The sequence below is a fragment of the Hibiscus syriacus genome, unplaced genomic scaffold, assembly GCF_006381635.1.
Source record: "Hibiscus syriacus cultivar Baekdansim isolate YM2019G1 unplaced genomic scaffold, ASM638163v2 tig00109960_pilon, whole genome shotgun sequence".
NCBI classification, from domain to species: Eukaryota; Viridiplantae; Streptophyta; class Magnoliopsida; order Malvales; family Malvaceae; genus Hibiscus; species Hibiscus syriacus.
In genome coordinates this window covers 168554-188531 of record NW_024062541.1, presented here as the reverse complement: position 1 = coordinate 188531, position 19978 = coordinate 168554, and the positions used below count along the sequence as shown (strand labels likewise).

General features: G+C 35.1%; 1 pseudogene; it reads right to left on the bottom strand.

Annotated features, from left to right (window-relative positions):
* Positions 1–2128: 2128 nt before the first annotated feature.
* On the bottom strand, positions 2129–19278 carry LOC120211177 (annotated as a pseudogene).
* Positions 19279–19978: the final 700 nt, after the last annotated feature.

Here is a 19978-nt window from a genome sequence, read left to right as displayed (position 1 = left end):
ACCATTTCCCGAGCGACACACCAAGGCATAAATCTTATGGAATCTTACCTCATAAGGCTTTTATGGCTATCACACAATTAATGTTATTATCTCATTATTATTATAAGGATCTCATCTAGAGCATCGTTTAACACACGTCAACTGATGCCACACTGCAGCAGGCGAAGTAGCTCGATCACTTGCTACTGAACTTATTGAAGCCAGGTGAGGTCATATCCCCTTTACCCGAGACTATCTCGCTCATCCTCTTGCCTAGGACGTGATGGGATGTATATTAATACTTATAGGGTAGTTTACTCATTTCTACCTCTGAAGAGATCTTTAAGCGTTTCATAATTTCTCGGTGATTATGATGCTTGCAGTACACTGACTGATTCACTGGTTAGCCCAATACCTGACTCGAGCTCGTTACAGGGTAACAACACTCCTAAAGCTCTTATCGTACTTCTCCAAATACCCCCTGAAGTAGTGGAATGGCATCCATTTTCGATTCACTGACGTTCTTGAAACACCTCACTCTTCGTCGATACTGGATCTGACATGTTTATCGTACCGCTCATTGGGTACCTCATGTACTGATCCTCAATCCGAACTATCTATATATGTCATCGATTAAAGATACTTTGGTGTATTACGCTTAATATGGTTATACCCGATGCAACCTACTCCTACGGATGTTTTTAGGTATGTTGGGTCATTTATGTCCCTTGCGGACTAAGTATTTCTATTACGGATCATCCTTAGATCTTACGGACCATAAACGGGTCAAAAAGAACATTCAACAACACTTAGGACCTTTAATGAATACAAATTCATCCTTATTCATCGAGCAAAATAGATAAGGGATCAATCATTTCTTTCGAGGGATTGATCTTTTTCTCCAAGGGATCGATCCTTTTCTCCATGGGATCGATCTTTTATCTCGAGGGATCGATCCTTTGCTGGATAGAAACTTTGGGATCGATCCCTTTTCAAAAGGATCAATCCTTTTTCTGGGAATGACTTGTCTGAGCTCGAGAATCACTCAAGAATCACTCCAAACGACATGAGTTGGTTTATAAACTTATTCAAAAGCTTTAGTAAGTTATTCAGGGTCTTAAGTCATCATTTAAACATATTATTAATACCTAAAATATGATTTGGTTGAGAAATTAAAGATAACCCCTAAAATGTTCAAATCACCAAATCTTAGCAAAAACCATAGATTTATTAAACCTTAATACTCCAAAGGATTAGATATACACTGCATTGATCTTAGAAACCCGAAATGAAACTCCTTTGGCTACCAAACACTCTCCTTTTTTACTTTGTTGATATTCCACCATTTTTTCCGCAAACCAACAAAGATACAAGTTTATTATTACATAAGGATGTTATAAGAAGTAAGAGGGGCGGATTTGAGACTTAATCAAATTAAGAAAATGAAATCTTACCACCACTTGAGGTTATGGAAGCTTGGAGAGGGATGAAGAAGAGAAAAGAAGATGATGAAGAGTTGTGTGGGAGGAACCCACATCCAAAACAAAATAAAAACCCTAAAATCGGCTTCCAAATTCCTTAATGGTCTAATTGCATTTTTGGTTCTTCCTATTTTGTCTCATATTCAAAAAAACCCCTTTTTATAGCTAATTATACCCTAAATTCAACCCAATTAAGCCCAACAACTTAATTTATAAGGTCCACTTATCTCTCGAGTAAACCCAAAATTATTAACAAGTAATTTGGGGTGTTACAAGGTTCTTTGGTCCAATGCCACTAATACTTTAAGTGATTTGGACCCCACAAAGACCCTGCTTTTTATTATATTTAAATATGTTAGAGATTGTTAAATTATACTAAATATTTTTTGTTAGTCAGTAAATTTAATGATATCTAGTATACTTTACCATTATATATATTACCACAATTTACAAAGTCCTTTTATTTTGGGAGTTAGGGGTGGATCACCAGCATTCACCTAATTGCATTTATGTGCTTCTATCGAATGAAGATAAGATTTCTTAAAAGGTTAAAAGGGAACAAAATATTGAATATCTTGAGAGCCTGCCATAGGGTAAAATGAAGATCAAGATCAAGATGGAGATCGGATTTGGATTTATCCGAATAGGTTTCGGGTTTCTCCGATAAGTTAAACGTTTTCCTGGTGGGGAGTCACCGCAGGTCCTGATACTACCGCAAAATGCACGCCCCTACGTTGCCCAGATTGTACTACAAAAGCAATCTAGGTGGCAGCCAATGCCGCTGCTTCCTTATACAGATAATGAACACATTTCGATAAGAGGTCCGGAGAAAAGCAAGAAGGATCGGTAAAATGAAAAAAAGGAAAGTTTTTGTTAAGTCATGAAATAATAACCTGTCTTTGCCTTCGTTGTTGTAATATACTGATGGCCCATGCCATGATGTAACACGGCAAGAGAAGCCCAGCGGCTCGGAGTAAGAAAAACTGCAAGAAACCAAACAGTTTTAAGATCCATGCCTCCACGGTATTGTAATTGTAATGCATAATGTTTAAGAAGCGCATAGGTGAAATACAGGAATGCAACTATACAAGCAAAAAGTAAAGACTTTCAGAGAAAAATGAAGACAGATCGTCATCTGAATCGGCATCTGGAACAGTTACTGTGTGCCGCAACAGTAGAAGTGGCATTAACTGAAACAATGGGGGAAAATCAACCATCTTAAAAAAACGAGAGCAAAACTATCCTATCTCCTAAGAACATAAAGATCTTCCAGTTAAAAAGTTCGTACACCTTAGCAGGGTTCTTTTCTCCATATTAATTTATCGAAACGATTCCTTGAACATGACAATATGTATTTATAAATTGAATTGATGATGGTCCAACTTTACGGCAAAAATGTTAAACTCACTTAAATGAGGTGTTTTGCAGTCCTTGCCAAACATGACTTGTATGAAATTCAATAAGTCCAGATGATTTATTTATAGCTAAATGCTTACAATTACAGTAGCTGAACCTGCAAAATGCATCTCCAGTGGCACTTGATGCAGCATATTCATCATACCCAGTTTCCAAAAATTGGCGCTCTCTCTCTCTGCAATGGCCAAAATGTGAGGATCACGCAAATCCAGAGGGGTGCCAGAGATTGTCCAGCCTCCACTACAAGATAGATATGTAATCATTATGATGGAATCTTCCGAACAGGTCATACAATTGCTTTCTAGTGGATATCATTTCTTATAGAAAATGATACAAGAGACGATAGAAAACTTACCCAATATCAATAGTTGTTTCTTCCGTTCGGGGGTAAGGTGCAGCAGTGTAATCAGATTGATAAGGCTACAGAGTAAATTAAAAAACGGACTATTTCAACAAGGAGCCAAAATAAACAATTCATTGGTAAATTAAGATAAAAAGGACTGATTTTAAAAACAGGAGATTATCTTGTAAGTATGCATGCCTAACATTTCTTACATTTCCCCCCTCTATCCTTCAAATTCGGAATGATTCATTAAGCATTAGGAGGAAAATAACAATCTTGACTACAAAAGACACTCCAAAATTCATTTCCTTTCCTTTTTTCACTCCACCGAGCTCATCGTAAAAGCAAATGATTCGCCTTCTTAGAGAATTAGTATCAACTACTTACTCAAAATCCTGAACTTTGAATTCTTTAAAGAAACTAAAGGCCTAAACGTTGAGTTCAAAATATTTAAACAACATAAAATGATATCCAGTAGTAAGTATATCTCCTTTTTGAAGGATTAACAGAAGTAGATATCTGATGACATATCTCGCAAGTTATATCTCCCTTTTCGTTGCACCAATGCTGCACGCACTTCCTATGAGCATACTGCAATTCAGAACATATCAAACTCAACAATTTCCATCATAGGAATATTTCATCTTGATCAAGGTTGAGAAGCGAATCTCAAGGTGTGTATGCTTCTGTTCTGCTAGTCTGAAAGGTGTGAATTCGGTATGGATATGAGATTTGGTTCGGCCTAGAGGGATAAGGTTGGATGCATAAATTACTATGGTTTCCCTTGCACATTCGTAAGCACTCCATTATTGGGTGGATGGCCAATTTGGGAAGGCTTCCCACAAAGGATAGACTTTTGAATATGGGGATTGTGTTGGAGGGAGGATGTTTTTTTGTGACGGATTGGAAATCAGAGATGAAGATACTAATTTTTTTATCCATATTATTATTATTATTATTATTATTATTATTATTATTATTATTATTATTATTATTACTATTATTATTATTATTATTATTAGTATTATTATTATTATTAGTATTATTATTATTATTATTATTATTATTATTATTTATTATTATTAATATTATATATTATTATTATTTAATAAATAATTACAAAACTGGACCGGCCCAGTTACAAACAAACCAGAACCGGCCCAGACCAACCGGAAACCCTAAACATTTAGGGTTTCAGCTAGGGTTTCTAAACCCTAGCCCCCCCAGCCGCCTCTGATGCTTCCAGAAGCCCAGCCGCCGCCTCTGCTCAGCCGCCACTTCCACGTTGACGCTTCAGCTGCTGCCACACCGCCATCAGTGCCACGCCATCCCCTCGAAGCCTCCAGAAGCGCCTTGTCACCACCCAAGTTGCTGCTCTAGGGGTGAGTCACCATATAGTTTGGTGACTCACCGAAGCTTCCCTCTCGGGACCGGTCCGACGAGAGCCTCAGTGGTGGCTATAAAAGCCACCACACCTGCAAGAAAGGAGGAAACGGCAGAGAAAGAAAAAAAAACAGAACGAAAAAAAAACAGAGAGGAAAGAACCGAATAGAGACGAACCCACAACCAACAGAAAACCAAAACAGAAAACAAAGAAAGAAGAAAGAAACTTACCCTTGGAGCCTTGACCACCGTCGGAAGCACTAAACATCGCCGGAGAACAGAAAATACCGAAGGTATTTTCGTAGATTTACTCCGATTAGGAGTCTTTTAGGGAAAACAAAGACCGGAATCGGTCTTAGGGCATTTAGATCTACGCTTTGGGGGTGTTTTTGGTGAATTCCGACCACCGTTACGGTGGCCGGCGGCGGTGGCCGGCGGCGGTGGCCGGCGGCGGAGTACGGTGGCCTATGGCTGTCGGTTTCCCTCCGGCGAGGGAAACTAGAGAGAAACCAGAGAGAACTCTGGTTCTCTCGTTTTGAGAGAGAAAGGAGAGAGGCAAATGAGAAGCTTGGCCCTTCGGGCCAGGCGTTTAGGGTATTTAAAACCCTCCCCAAACGAAGTCGTTCTGGGGAGGGTATCTGTGTAATTTAAGAAAGGGTAAACCCTTTCCGCAACCCTTATAGTTTTGTAACTTTGCAATTTAGTCACTGAAATTGACTTTTAATCATTTTAATTTAGTGTTTAAATTTTATTTTATTATATTTTAACCATTAACTGTATTTATATATATTTAGGAAAATATCAAATTTAGTCCCTCATAGTTATTAATTATTATTTTAATCACGTATTAATTAATTAGGTTAAATTACACTATTAATCATTATCTTTCATAATATTTCGAATTATTATCTTTATTTTTAATACTTTATATTTAGTTTTATAATTTTTGAATTTCTTTTATTTTGATCATTATTTAATTACAATATTATTTTGTTATTACTTTTATATTTTAATTATTGCTTTAATTATTATTATTATCTTAGTCATATAAATATATATATATTTTAAATAATAATGTTTATTTATTTTCAATATCAAAGAAAAGGGCAGTCCTAATATAACTGGATGTCCTATTCTGGTATTTTAAATAATTAAATATTATAAAAATTATAATTTAGTTTTATTTAAAATATTAAAATTTTAATATATTTTTATTTTTTAATATTGAAGAAAAGAGCTGTCTTAAGGCACCTAGAAGTTCTTTTCCGATATTTTTAAATATTTTTTAATTTTGAAATAATATAAATTTAAATTAAATATATTTTGAATTTTTTTTAATTTTTAATAATAGAGACAATTTATAATTAAAAAGTACCAATTTTGGGCGTTGTAGGGGTGCTAATCCTTCCCTAAACGTAACCGACAACGAATCCCTTTTTATTATTAAAAAGACAAATTTTTGGTTAAAACGCAGATCAGTTTATCTTTTAATTGATGTTTTCTTAAAAACTCTTTTAAAAGATATTTTTTAGGTATTCGACCTACCTGACCCAAAAGGCCGATGGCGACTCCCAAATTATTTTAAAAAAAACCATTTATTCATATTACTTTTCCCATAAAGTTAATATTTCGTGCCCGGACGAAAAACGGTTACGACAGCTTGGCGACTCCGCTGGGGATTGGTCAAACTTTAAAACCAATTATTAATTGCCTCTATCAATTAGAAAATTAAAAATTCATATATTTAATTTTTAATTCCTTCTTTTCAAAATTTTTATATATATACTTATTATTTTCATAATATTTATATGTTATTTAATGCTTTATTTTCAAATATTAAATTTTATTATTTATTTGTTAGAGGTTTGAATATTTTTCCTCACACACAACACTTGCATTGCATAACATAAAGCTCTATAATTGAGTTTGTCCCTTTTAAGTGGGAGTGAAAGCGACGTCTTCGTGAGAATTTATTCTCCATGTCAGACCTAGCAAGTAACTTTCGGGGTTCATATGCTCTATGTCTTCGTGAGAATTTATTCTCCGTGTCAGTCATAGAGAAATGTGTCCCCTCGAATTGAACTCGATCCACTTAAGTCTGTAATGGACTAGGATTGAGGGTTTGACAGCCCAAGGGGACATCAACAAGGACAGTTCGAGTACCTTTACTCCTAGAACTGAAAACCTGCATATAATAAACCCTAGAAACTCTCCCGATCTGAAACCAGGCCGAAATTTTGTTAGTAGGTATACACAAAGGAGAAATAAACTCTAGCTTTTAATTTATTTCTTTTTCCTGAATAAATGCATGCGAACTAGAAATCATGCGGTTAGGTTAATTTTTCCAAACAAAGCATGGAACTAGAATGCATGAGGTTAAGATTTATACATTGATAGATAGATTTTTATAGTTGGTACTAACTATTCTATTTTTTCTTATTTTTTTTTCATGCATGTTACATTGCTCTAATCTGTTCATATTGATTTCTTTTGTTTGCATTGCATGATCATGGCATAATCAAAAGGTGTTGACTTGAAAGACTGTTCATCAAATTGGAAAGAAATCATAAATGGACAAAAAGTTTTATGATCGAACAAAATATGACGCGGCCAAGGAAAGACATCCTGAAGAAACTATGAGGATCGAGGGAAGTTCTGTACATAGAGAACCGGTTATATTAATACCAAAAGTATTACACAAGGATCCTACCAGATTAATACCAAAAGCAGTCTATGGTAAGAACATCAGCCAGGGCATTCAGAGTAGTGGAGGTTTTTATGAAGCTCAAGCATGTTATTTGAAGGACTTGAACGATCAAAACAAGAAATTGAGCACAGAAATGAAAACCATGCATGAAGATTTTCAGAAGATCAGTCAAGCTTTTCGAAATGCTGGTATAGGAAACACCCCAGAAGAGTGGATAACAGGGATCGCCAAGCTGAAAAAGAATTGCAATATATATGAGGATCTTGTTCAAGAACTTCTTGGACAAAAAGGTTCTCTTACAAAGGAAAATGAGCAACTTCGAGAAGTGACACAGAAGATGAAAGAGAATGTCATAGAAGAAGTTGCAGTCCAGACAAGCAATATGGTTCTTAAATGATAGATTTAGCTGATTTTACAAGGAGATGAAACAGACTGAAGACTCAACTTTTTGAGCATGAATGGAGACTAATTTAGTTTTGTTGAAGTTAGGACTAAAAGTTGTCCCCTACATGTAAAAGTTTTGTTCGATGTACTGAAGCTTTTGTGTTCAATGAAATCTGTTCTAAGATGATCACTCTTGAGTAACACCTTTTCATAAATGCATTTACATTCTTATTCTTACTTTTTACATCTTTGCATTTCCATTTTGCATTCATACTTTTATGTTTGTCTTTGAATTGCACAGTTTGCATTTTTATTTTTGGAATTTATGCATTTTCGCATTTACATTACATTTTTTTACTGTTATGTACTTTAATTATAAAAACATGTTAATAATTAATGAAAGGTTTTGTAACAGTAAAACCAAGGTCTTTCATTCATATTACTTTAATGTCATCATGAAAACAATGGAACAATCTTATAAGGGACTACAAGACCAGTGGCCAGAACAATTGACAGGGTTACCTCCGGATATAAGGAAAGAAACATCAGATTCAGTACCAGATGGATCAAATCAAATTATTCAGTATGTGACATCTGATAAAGAAGAGATAATTTATAAAGAGCAACCATGCTGTCAGATTGAAGAGTCGAAAATGGTAAAACCCTCTGGGGCATCCCAATTGAACCCAAAGAATAGCCTTGTTCATTATTCGCAATATGAGGAAAGATTCAAGAAGATGGATGAAGCAATCAAAATTATGAAATGTGTTGATACTTCCCACAAAGAATTAGAAGCAAGAGAGCTTAGCTTGGTTCCAGATTTGATTATTCCCCATGAATTCAAAATGCCTGATTTTGAGAAATATGATGGCACCAGTTGTCCTTTAATTCATTTGAGAATGTTTTGCAGAAAAATGGAAGGATATTTAAGTTCTAATGATCTATTAATTCACTCTTTCCATGATAGTCTTGTTGGCCCAACAGTAGTCTGGTACAATCAGTTAACCCAAGAACAGATCAAGAGATGGGTAGATCTAGCTGATGCATTTGTGAGACAATATAGGTATGTTAAAGGCTTAGCTCCAACACGTATGGATCTTCGAAGAGTAAAGAAGAAAACCAATGAAAGATTTCAAGAATATGCCTTAAGATGGAGAGGAGTGGCAGCACAAGTTCAACCTCCCATGTTAGAAGAAGAGATATCACGTATGTTTCGTGATTCCCTTCCCGCTCCTTTCTGCGAGTTGATGCAGGCAAATCCGAAAAAGGAATTCGAGAATCTTGTGACAAGTGGAGATTTAATTGAGAATATAATCAATGAAGAAAATTCAAAAGTCACATCCAGGAGCCCGACGGATCAAAAAGAAAAAGCTGATCATGTGAATGAATGTTGCATCCAGAGTCCTCGCAATTGCAAAAGAAAAAGAGCAAGTAACTGTTCGGATCGACCAAAGAAAGTCATGCGATCAAGAAAAACTTTAGAAGTGTTCCAAACTTCTATTTCAGACTTATACCCTCATTTAGTTAAAGGTCAGTACATTACACCAAGACCAACTAAAGTGACATCAAACCCTTCTGCTCATAGCTATGATCAAGATAGTGTTTGTAATTTCCACTTGGGGGTAAAGGGGCATTCTACAGGCGATTGTAGGCCACTGTTAAAAGAAATTGAGATGCTTGTTGACAAAGGGGTTTTGACACAAGAAATGATCAATGAAATGGGGGTAAATGAAGAAAAGAACCCTGATCCTATTACATACCATTATAGGAATAATGAGGCATAATAAAAATAAGTGGAAGTGTTATCTACCAACTGTAGTACCTTTCTATTTTCAGCATCTTGTTTGAATATGTTTTTTGTTCCTTTCTCCGCCTTTTGTGCAATAAATAAATATTGTGTTGCTTTTATGGTTATGAGCAAGGAATCAAATTTTAATCTTGAGATTATTGAGTATCAAGTAGAATAAATATTCTTTTAATTTTTTCAAAAGTTATAGATCTATTGGCAAGTGGTAAAATTATATCTTCAATATCCCGTCCAATACCAACTACTTGACCCTTACCAAAACTAAATCCTGACACTACATTTATCTGAGATTCTGAAGAAATGTCTCTACAAGTTTTTGAGACACAAACTCTAGATGTTTACCTTCTCGGGTAGAGTCGATTGGTTTATGATATTACCCCTTCCACCATATACATGACTTTAAGAGTCACACATTTATCCTTCCAAACACAAAACCATCATAAACCAAAAGACCTCAAAAAGAACCAAACTTTCAATTATCCGTGAATCTTACTGCAAGAAGAGACGAGATGACGCATCATGGACCAACTCATTGATGATAATTTCGAGTGATTAGGGCATACTCAAAGAAGAAGGGGAAAGTGATTGATTGAAATAAATATATCATGCATTAATTACATTTTTCATGTAAGTAAAATTAATCTTAAATATTCATCCACCTGGAGATACCTCTTTTTACAAAGGTTTATGTGTATGAGATGACGAACGACATTGTTTCATTTATCCTTTAATATATATATATATATATATATCCTTTGTTGTCCCCACTTGAGCCTGAATGATTTTTCTTCTGATTCAACCCTAACCAAGGATCACCCTCCACATTAGGGGGCAAGGTGAAGGATATTTGCTCACAAGAATAAAGATTGTTAATACATTTTTATTACGAAGACAAGTTTCCATGAAGTCATGAAAGTTTTGAACTACAAAGTATGTCAAATACAGAGTGCTTGAAGATCAATCCAATCAAGAATAATGGAAAACCTCCAAAATGCAAAAGGAAAAGGAGGTGCTCAAAGCAATTGAAGTATTATACTCATCCAGCAAAGAAAAAAAAAAGGAAAATTGAATCAAGATGGGTGATTTATTGAGCCTCAAGTTACAAGGTTGATCAAATACAAACAAGAAGAGCAAGAAATGCTGGAGATATGAGAAAATGGAAATGAATCCAAAATTTGGCAGTCTAGAGGGATCCAGTTGATGGAAAATTCCCCAGCAAGGCAGATCCAAGTCAAACAAAACAAGATTGATGGCATCAGAATGAATTGATCCTTGGTTTGATTACCCTTAAACACTTATTTGGGCCTTTTTATCCCTTTCTTTCGTAACCATAAGCCATGGCCTACGTTACGTACCTGAAAAGTCCATTCTAATCATACATGGATTTCTAAGTAAAAGATGATATCTTTAGAATTCATTCCGCCTTCCAAGATTGATTTTTATTTGCAAAAATTAGTTTTTAAAATCTTTAATGCATGATATGAAAAATGATAAAGGTGAGTTCAAGATATAAATTTTTAAATAACATTTTAGAACCAAAGGAGGAATCGAGTTGAAAACCTGAAAAGGCGACTCGAATATTGAATGGTGCAACAACGATATAAGAGACAATTTTAAGCTCTTAAAAGGAGCACCACACATCCCAAAGACGTTCATGAGATTTTGGAAACAAGAAGCATCTCTACAAGATGTGCATAACAACCATTTCTTCAAGTTAGTGGAAGCTCGAAGAAGACAACATGCTTGATTAACCTGAGAGACCCTATTTTACCAAAATCAACCTACACCTCAAATCAGTCAATAATTTTGACACTTGCCATAGGACTATGATTTTTGAATGATTTAAAAGTATAGTTGATTTATTTGATATTTATTAAACTCATTGTTTATGATCTGATTCTATTGTGAACCTAAGAAGGGCAATACTTTGTAAAAGTCTTTCATTCTTCAATAAACAAAGGATGAAAAAACATTTTCAAACAGGACAGTCTCAAATGAGGAAGGTCCTTGAAGCAATTGTTGCTTATTATACCTCTGTTGTAGAAAAAGAATGAACGAGGCCAGAATAATGAAGCACTTCACATTTTTGAAAGCAAGTGGTCTGAGAAGTCAGAAAGACTGAAGAATTGAACTTGTGACACTCTCCTATGACATTAGTAGCTCATCAAGAAAGATTATCGTTTATCTTATGTTGAGGTCGATAAGCATCACCAGACAAATTACTTTCCCCAGCCATTAATCCATGTTTCTGGCAGATTACATCACAGAGATATAGGTCCCAGTAAGATGTATTATGGGAATGAACAAGTCAATATTTGCACTCTGGTTATACCGTGATGTTAGCTCAAGTCTTGATCTATCATTGATACTTCTTCTATGCCGATCACTTTCTTTGTCAAGATGATACCCATTATATCCTTCAGAAGATTGCTGAATTTGAATTTGAGGACTTATGGCACAGAATAAGACATTGGAACAAATTCTACATTTGTATACCGTACAGGATTCCAAAAGTTGAGATAACCAGTTTTACCATCAACTAAACCTTTCCATGGTTAGGGAAGAGTGGGATATGACAATGTGTATTTTCGAGCAGCCGAAGAGACAGTCACTGTGGCAGTCATTGCAAGAAAATGCACCAGCAAAAATCTTCTATTTCATCCTGATGATGTTTATTTCTTCCAATAAGGTTGTTACACTGGATGTCACCAACAACAAGGTCGAATTCGACAAATCTACTCATCAATTGCTCCAACCGATCATCATTTAGTTCTTGCACATCTGTTTTCAAAAATATGCCAAGACAGTAGAAGACAGCCTCTGCATTATTGATCCCAGAAGAAAAAAGAGACAGGACATTGATATCACCAGAGAACATGTCTCTAGCAGCTCCTTATGTATGGTTTTTAGGGAAACCTAGAAGCATTTCTACCTCATCAGGTTAAAGTGGAACAACTTTATTTCTTCCAACCCATACCAGATTCCATTTTCGGCACTCATCAAGAATATACTTCTAGACACTCGAAGGTAGCTCATCATCATAAGCTTCAAGAGCCTTACAGATCCTTTCTGTCAATCTGGAACTTCTTGTACATGTTTGTAAGCAGTTCAACTTTGTTCTTGGATCCCATGAAGAATATCATTTCTTTGTCAATGGAAAAGCATCAGCACATGGAGGAAACAGAATAAGAGAAAATCTTTTCTTAATTGGCAGAATCATGAATATAGCCCTTTTTAGTGTAGTAGCATGGAAATGCTTTGAATCTATAAATTCTGGCTCTACATATAATAAGTACTGTGATATCCCAGTCCAAACCTTAACTGGAATAAGTGCAATTGCTCATAGCATCTTCTGGAAGTGTTCTTTGAGTTATCTGATCTGGTTGAATAGAACCAATCATTGGATTTGAAAGATAAATTTGCTCATAGTAGAAATAAGGAGACCCAATAGCATCTTCTGGAAGTTTTCTTTGAGTTATCTGATCTGATTCGGTAGGAACCCCAGAACCGATCATTGGAATTGAAAGATGAACTGCATGATCATCTTCATTAAGAAGCTTCTTTTCAAGCTTCTTCTGCTTCTTCCTTTTCCACAAATCATAGCCCAAGTTTCGCCTTTGCTTGTAATTGGGATCATTGCATAATGGCTTCATATCTTCTACCATAAGAAGTGCGTCAGTAACCTTAGCCATTTGATCAGCACATATAAAATCTGTTAATTCTACAATTAATGAATCTGAACCACATCTCTCCATGGTTATTGAAGCTTCAGCCTCTGAGAATCCCATTTTTGTCAAGTATAACAGTTTACTCTCCTCATCAGAATCAGAATTCATGATTTCCTCGATATCAGAAGAACTATCAATATATGTAAAATCATCCTGAAAGATCGCTTCATAATCAGATGAGTTGTTATCAGATCAACATGTTGCATGGGTACGGATTTTTGATGAGCTTGTACCATTGTATATGTAGTCTTGCCATTGCATCAGATTATTGTTTGCATAAATTGGTTTCTCTCCCACAGAAAAGTATATTTCAGATATGGCCTTCACTGAAAGATGATAAGCCACTGTGTCAGCCTGGAACGGATTACCAAGATATTTTTACTTCACTGTCTGACTAAATCCCTCCAGATACGGAAAATGGTCACCTCATTCAGAAGACATATATCTCAGACGTTTCTGTTAAAATGATTGAATACTTCTTAAGTTTGTGATAACATGAAGAAAATTTCAGTTACTTGATAACACTACTGTTTAGTGACACCAGAATGAGAGTATTCAAGATAAACAGATTTGGGGCACGAATAAATCCACAAGTACCTATAACAATGCATTGTTAAAATTTGACCTCATAGTGATCATGAGATTCAAGTCAAACAGACATTGAAAATTAACCAGAGATAGAATATTGGGGTATTTTTGAAGGCTCACAACAATATGAATATTTGGGCATTCTTGGAGGCTCATCTCAACAAAAAGTAATGTTGAGCACACTTTTAACATCTGTATCAGCAAATGTTGGGGCATTTTAAAGGTTTCTTCAGACAGATCCATGTGGGGCATTTTGAAGACTCAGATTAACAAGAAGCAAATATTGGGGGCATGCTGAAAACCCATTTCAATCAGAATCAGAACTGTTGATGCATTTTGAACACTTGTATTAGCCAATGTTGGGGCATGCTGAAGATCCACAATATCCTGTGTAAAGATCATTGACTTGAACAAATATTTCCAATGAGACAGAAAGATATGAAGAATGAAAATGGTGAAAACAGTGACAGTCGAGCTGACTATACATAATTGCTTCGTTCATCAGGCAATTACATTATGATCATGATGTTGAATAAATGTTTACTCAGCAAGTATGTTTTCAAATACCTAATCTTCTTAACCGTATGTCACATGACAGTGTGTTCTTTGATAAACTACATTACGGTTGCATGAATAAAGATGATCCCCAGGTAGACTACTTGATCCAGGGTTCAGTTCCTTAAGATCTCAGCATTGAATTTGGCCTTCTGTGTGTCGGTAATAACTGAAAATATTTCTTTGAGATTCCTAGCAAATAGTTTCAACCATATTATTGAGATTATGAAGCTGTTTTTCACATCAGTTTTTGCTTCCTTGATGACATTGAAAAAGGAGACTCGACTCTCACTTATATTACTGTTATTCCCGTTGTTATTTGGGATCATCATTGCTAGCCAAGATGAACTGAGTTTTCATCTATTTTGGTTTTATCATTTATATTTCATCCCCAACTGCAAAAATTCCACGGATATCTTTCTGTACATTGATCCTACAGTTGATGTGTTGCTACTTCCTACAAAGATCATTATAGAAGAAAATGTGATCAGTATCACATTTTTCTTTACCCGAGATGATATCAAGATCAGTTAGTGTCTCCTATTCAATTCGACACCAGCATATCTTGTGAATTTGACCAACTTTTTGGTCATACCAACATTACACTTGAATCCCCACTGAGTTTTTGTTCTCAAATGGTCTTGTGACATCATTCAAAAGCTTTGGACACTAGGCAAAGAGCTTCAATGTTTGAGAACATCTGAGCAGAAGCCACAAAAAAAAATGTGTTGTCAAATGTTTTACGAACATCTGAGCAGAAGCCACAGGAAAAGATGAATGCACTATCAAATGTTTTACGAACCTGCTATTCTGATGCTGAACCAATGTTACGATCATATGGTTTCCATTTATTGATCCAAGATCAAGTTTGTCTTTTTCAACTTCAAGATTAGAAGTGAGATATAAGGAAGATTTCTTTCCAAAGAAAGTTGAAATTTTAAACAAGAAATTAATGGGGTCAATTAAGGTTGAACTACAGGTTGATGTTAAGCATCTCGACATGATATTAGTCCAAGTTGCCTTATTCGAGATCTGATTATATGTGGAGACATGAAAGGAATTGGAATAAATCTTCCTTGTGATATGTTTCAAGAGTCAAATCAGATCAGACTCTACTCTCCTAATTAATCCCTGCTGAGTCAGGCATATCTACATCTACACTTTTTAAAGATGATAGATTCTCTGATTTGAAGAAGACAGATCTATTGGGTTTTTACAATTGAAGAAATACTCAATTCACCAGTCTAAAATCAAACAACTTAATATTCATGCATCATATTTAGGCATTTGCAAAAATAGATGCATTTTCATTCATTTTTATTCTTGTTGAATTTTTAACAGAAATTTCAAAGATTTTAGCAAAGATTTCGAATCCATTTGATGGATCATCCTTTCCAGAGAAAGTTCATAATGAGAAGAACTCATCTGAAGAAGGAAGAAGAAGTTCATAATGAGAAGAATTTGTTCAACCTTTTACCTGAATCCATCATTTGATGGATCATCTTTTCCAGAGAAAGTTCATAATGAGAAGAACTCATCTGAAGAAGGAAGAAGAAGTTCATAATGAGAAGAATTTGTTCAACCTTTTACCTGAATCCATCATTTGATGGATCATCCTTTCCAGAGAAAGTTCATAATGAGAAGAACTCATCTGAAGAAGGAAGAAGAAGTTCATAATGAGAAGAATTTGTTCAACCTTTTACCTGAATCCATCATTTGATGGATCATCTTTTCCAGAGAAAGTTCATAATGAGAAGAACTCATCTGAAGAAGGAAGAAGAAGTTCATAATGAGAGAATTTGTTCAACCTTTTACCTGAATCCATCATTTGATGGATCATCCTTTCCAGAGAAAGTTCATAATGAAGAACTCATCTGAAGAAGGAAGAAGAAGTTCATAATGAGAAGAATTTGTTCAACCTTTTACCTGAATCCATCATTTGATGGATCATCTTTTCCAGAGAAAGTTCATAATGAGAAGAACTCATCTGAAGAAGGAAGAAGAAGTTCATAATGAGAAGAATTTGTTCAACCTTTTGCCTGAATTCATCAATTGATGGATTATCTTTTCCAGAGAAGTTCATAATGAGAAGAACTCATTTGAAGAGGAAAGAAGAAGTTCATAATAAGAAGAACTTGTTCAACTTTTTGCATAATTCTATCACAGAAGGAGATAGATTAGCATCAGCCTTTCTAGAGAAAGTTCATAATGAGAAGAATTCATCAAGAGCTTATTCAACCTTTTGAATGACTCTATCACAGAAAGGAGGTCATCATCATCCCCAGCAGAAAGTTCATAATAAGAAGAACTCATCTGGAGAGAGAGAAGAATTTATTCAATATCTCCATTATGATCAAAGTAAAGTCAAATGGATAAAAAATTTTATTATCTTTTCATCTTTGCCCTATTCTTGTTAACACAAGAATGAGCAAAGAGGGGCAGCTGAAGATACTAATTTTTTTATCCATATTATTATTATTATTATTATTATTATTATTATTATTATTATTATTACTATTATTATTATTATTATTATTATTAGTATTATATATTATTAGTATTATTATTATAATTATTATTATATATTATTATTATTATTATTATTAATTATATATTATTATTATTAATAAATAATTACAAAACTGGACCGGCCCAGTTACAAACAAACCAGAACCGGCCCAGACCAACCGGAAACCCTAAACATTTGGGGTTTCAGCTAGGGTTTCTAAACCCTAGCCCCCCAGCCGCCTCTGATGCTTCCAGAAGCCCAGCCGCCGCCTCTGCTCACCCGCCACTTCCACGTTGACACTTAGCTGCTGCCCACCGCCATCAGGCCACGCCATCCCCTCGAAGCCTCCAGAAGCGCCTTGTCACCACCCAAGTTGCTGCTCTAGGGTGAGTCACCATATAGTTTGGTGACTCACCGAAGCTTCCCTCTCGGGACCGGTCCGACGAGAGCCTCAGTGGTGGCTATAAAAGCCACCACACCTGCAAGAAAGGAGGAAACGGCAGAGAAAGAAAAAAAAAAACAGAAAAAAAAAAAACAAAGAGGAAAGAACCGAACAGAGACGAACCACAACCAACATAAAACCAAAACAAAACAAAGAAAGAAGAAAGAAACTTACCCTTGGAGCCTTGACCACCGTCGGAAGCACTAAACATCGCCAGAGAACAGAAAATACCGAAGGTATTTTCGTAGATTTACTCCGATTAGGAGTCTTTTAGGGAAAACAAAGACCGGAATCGGTCTTAGGGCATTTAGATCTACGCTTTGGGGGTGTTTTTGGTGAATTTCGACCACCGTTACGGTGGCCGGCGGCGGTGGCCGGCGGCGGAGTACGGTGGCCTATGGCTGTCGGTTTCCCTCGGCGAGGGAACTAGAGAGAAACCAGAGAGAACTCTGGTTTTCTCGTTTTGAGAGAGAAAGGAGAGAGGCAAATGAGAAGCTTGGCCCTTCGGGCCAGGCGTTTAGGGTATTTAAAACCCTCCCCAAACGACGTCGTTCTGGGGAGGGTATCTGTGTAATTTAAGAAAGGGTAAACCCTTTCCGCAACCCTTATAGTTTTGTAACTTTGCAATTTAGTCACTGAAATTGACTTTTAATCATTTTAATTTAGTGTTTAAATTTTATTTTATTATATTTTAACCATTAATGTATTTATATATATTTAGGACTTATAATCATTTTAATTTAGTAGTGTTTAATAGTTTATTAATTATTATTTTAATCACGTATTAATTAATTAGGTTAAATTACACTATTAATCATTATCTTTCATAATATTTCGAATTATTATCTTTATTTTTCTTAGTCATATAATATATATATTTTTTTAAATAATAATGTTTATTTATTTTCAATATCAAGAAAAGGGCAGTCCTATATAATGGATGTCCTATTCTGGTATTTTAAATAATTAAATATTATAAAAATTATAATTTAGTTTATTTAAATATTAAAATTTTAATATATTTTTATTTTTTATATTGAAGAAAAGAGCTGTCTTAAGGCACCTAGAAGTTCTTTTCTGATATTTTTAAATATTTTTTAATTTTGAAATAATATAAATTTAAATTAAATATATTTTGAATTTTTAATTTTAATAATAGAGACAATTATAATTAAAAAGTACCAATTTTGGGCGTTGTAGGGGTGCTAATCCTTCCCTAAATGTAACCGACAACGAATCCCTTTTTATTATTAAAAAGACAATTTTTGGTTAAAACGCAGATCAGTTTATCTTTTAATTGATGTTTTCTTAAAAACTTTTTTAAAAGATATTTTTTTAGGTATTCGACCTACCTGACCCAAAAGGCCGATGGCGACTCCCAAATTATTTTAAAAAAACCATTTATTCATATTACTTTTCCCATAAAGTTAATATTTCGCCAAGGGATGCGAGGAGCTGAACTGGACCATGCTATTCCTTAAGGGTAAATCTCTTCTCTCTTTTATGGTTAGGATTGTTAGGAATGCATTAATATTATGTTGGGAAGAAAGAAATGGTAGACAGTTAAGAAATTGCTAAATATTGGCAGACTATGCTTGATATATTTGTGAGTTAATGAGAGTCATACTTGTTCATAGGAAGATTGATAAAGAGGATGAGTAAATAGGAAGCTTTGTGATAGTGGGGGTTAGTTAAAAGGGTGTTCTGGTTTTGTGGTGCGGGCACCTTGTTGATTGTAGCAGGTTGCTGTTTTTTTCTTTGGATAATGTACAACAACTTATCCAAAAAAAGAAATAAAGAAATGAATAATTGAGGCTGTCATTGCAGGCACAAGGAGTCTCAAGATTGTTAATGGAATCCTCTCCTGACAAATGCGGCACTCCGCGCCTGAATAAGCGGGTCCTCCTCGTTGCCTTCTTGGGCAACCTCCTTATCTTTCTCCTCTTCCTTCTCCTCCGCCGAAATCTCAGTCGAGGGACCAGCTCCAATCCAACCGGATGCACGTGCACGGGCCTCACCAGAAGATCCACATACAACACCAGGTGATCACTCATAATTTCTACAAATTTAACATATATATAGTTTCAATTTCTTTCAGTCAATTCAACGATTCAATAAAAAATAAACCATCAACACGATAAGCGAAAGCATGATGTAAAAATGAGACCGGATCGCACTGAGCAAGAGTGACGGATCGGAGGTTTCCGAACAAATGAGAGGATGAAAAATAAATAAATAAAGGTATCTGATAAGAGACTAAGAGAGCAACAAAAAAACTGAACCAAATCATAAAAAATTACCTTTTAGCTAAAAAGATGGGAATGCTGCTTGCTAAATGAACCAACAACAACACGACGGACAACAATTGTTATTTAAACTTCTTTTTTACTACAAACGCGAACTTTTCGATGATAGCAGACTTTGTTGGATTCTTTTAAAAACGACGAGTTTTGTGAGATTCGACGACGATAATGAGACATGTGCTGACGTCTGTCGAAACGGCTCCCATGGTGATTTGAAATTCACACGCTGACTTGGCTTAACTGCATCATCCCTCCTAAATTAGATTGTTTCTATCAATTTATCCCTTAGAGTATTTTTTTGAGATGTTTGCCTCTTAAAATTTAAATCTTTATCAAACATTAACTTTGTTAAA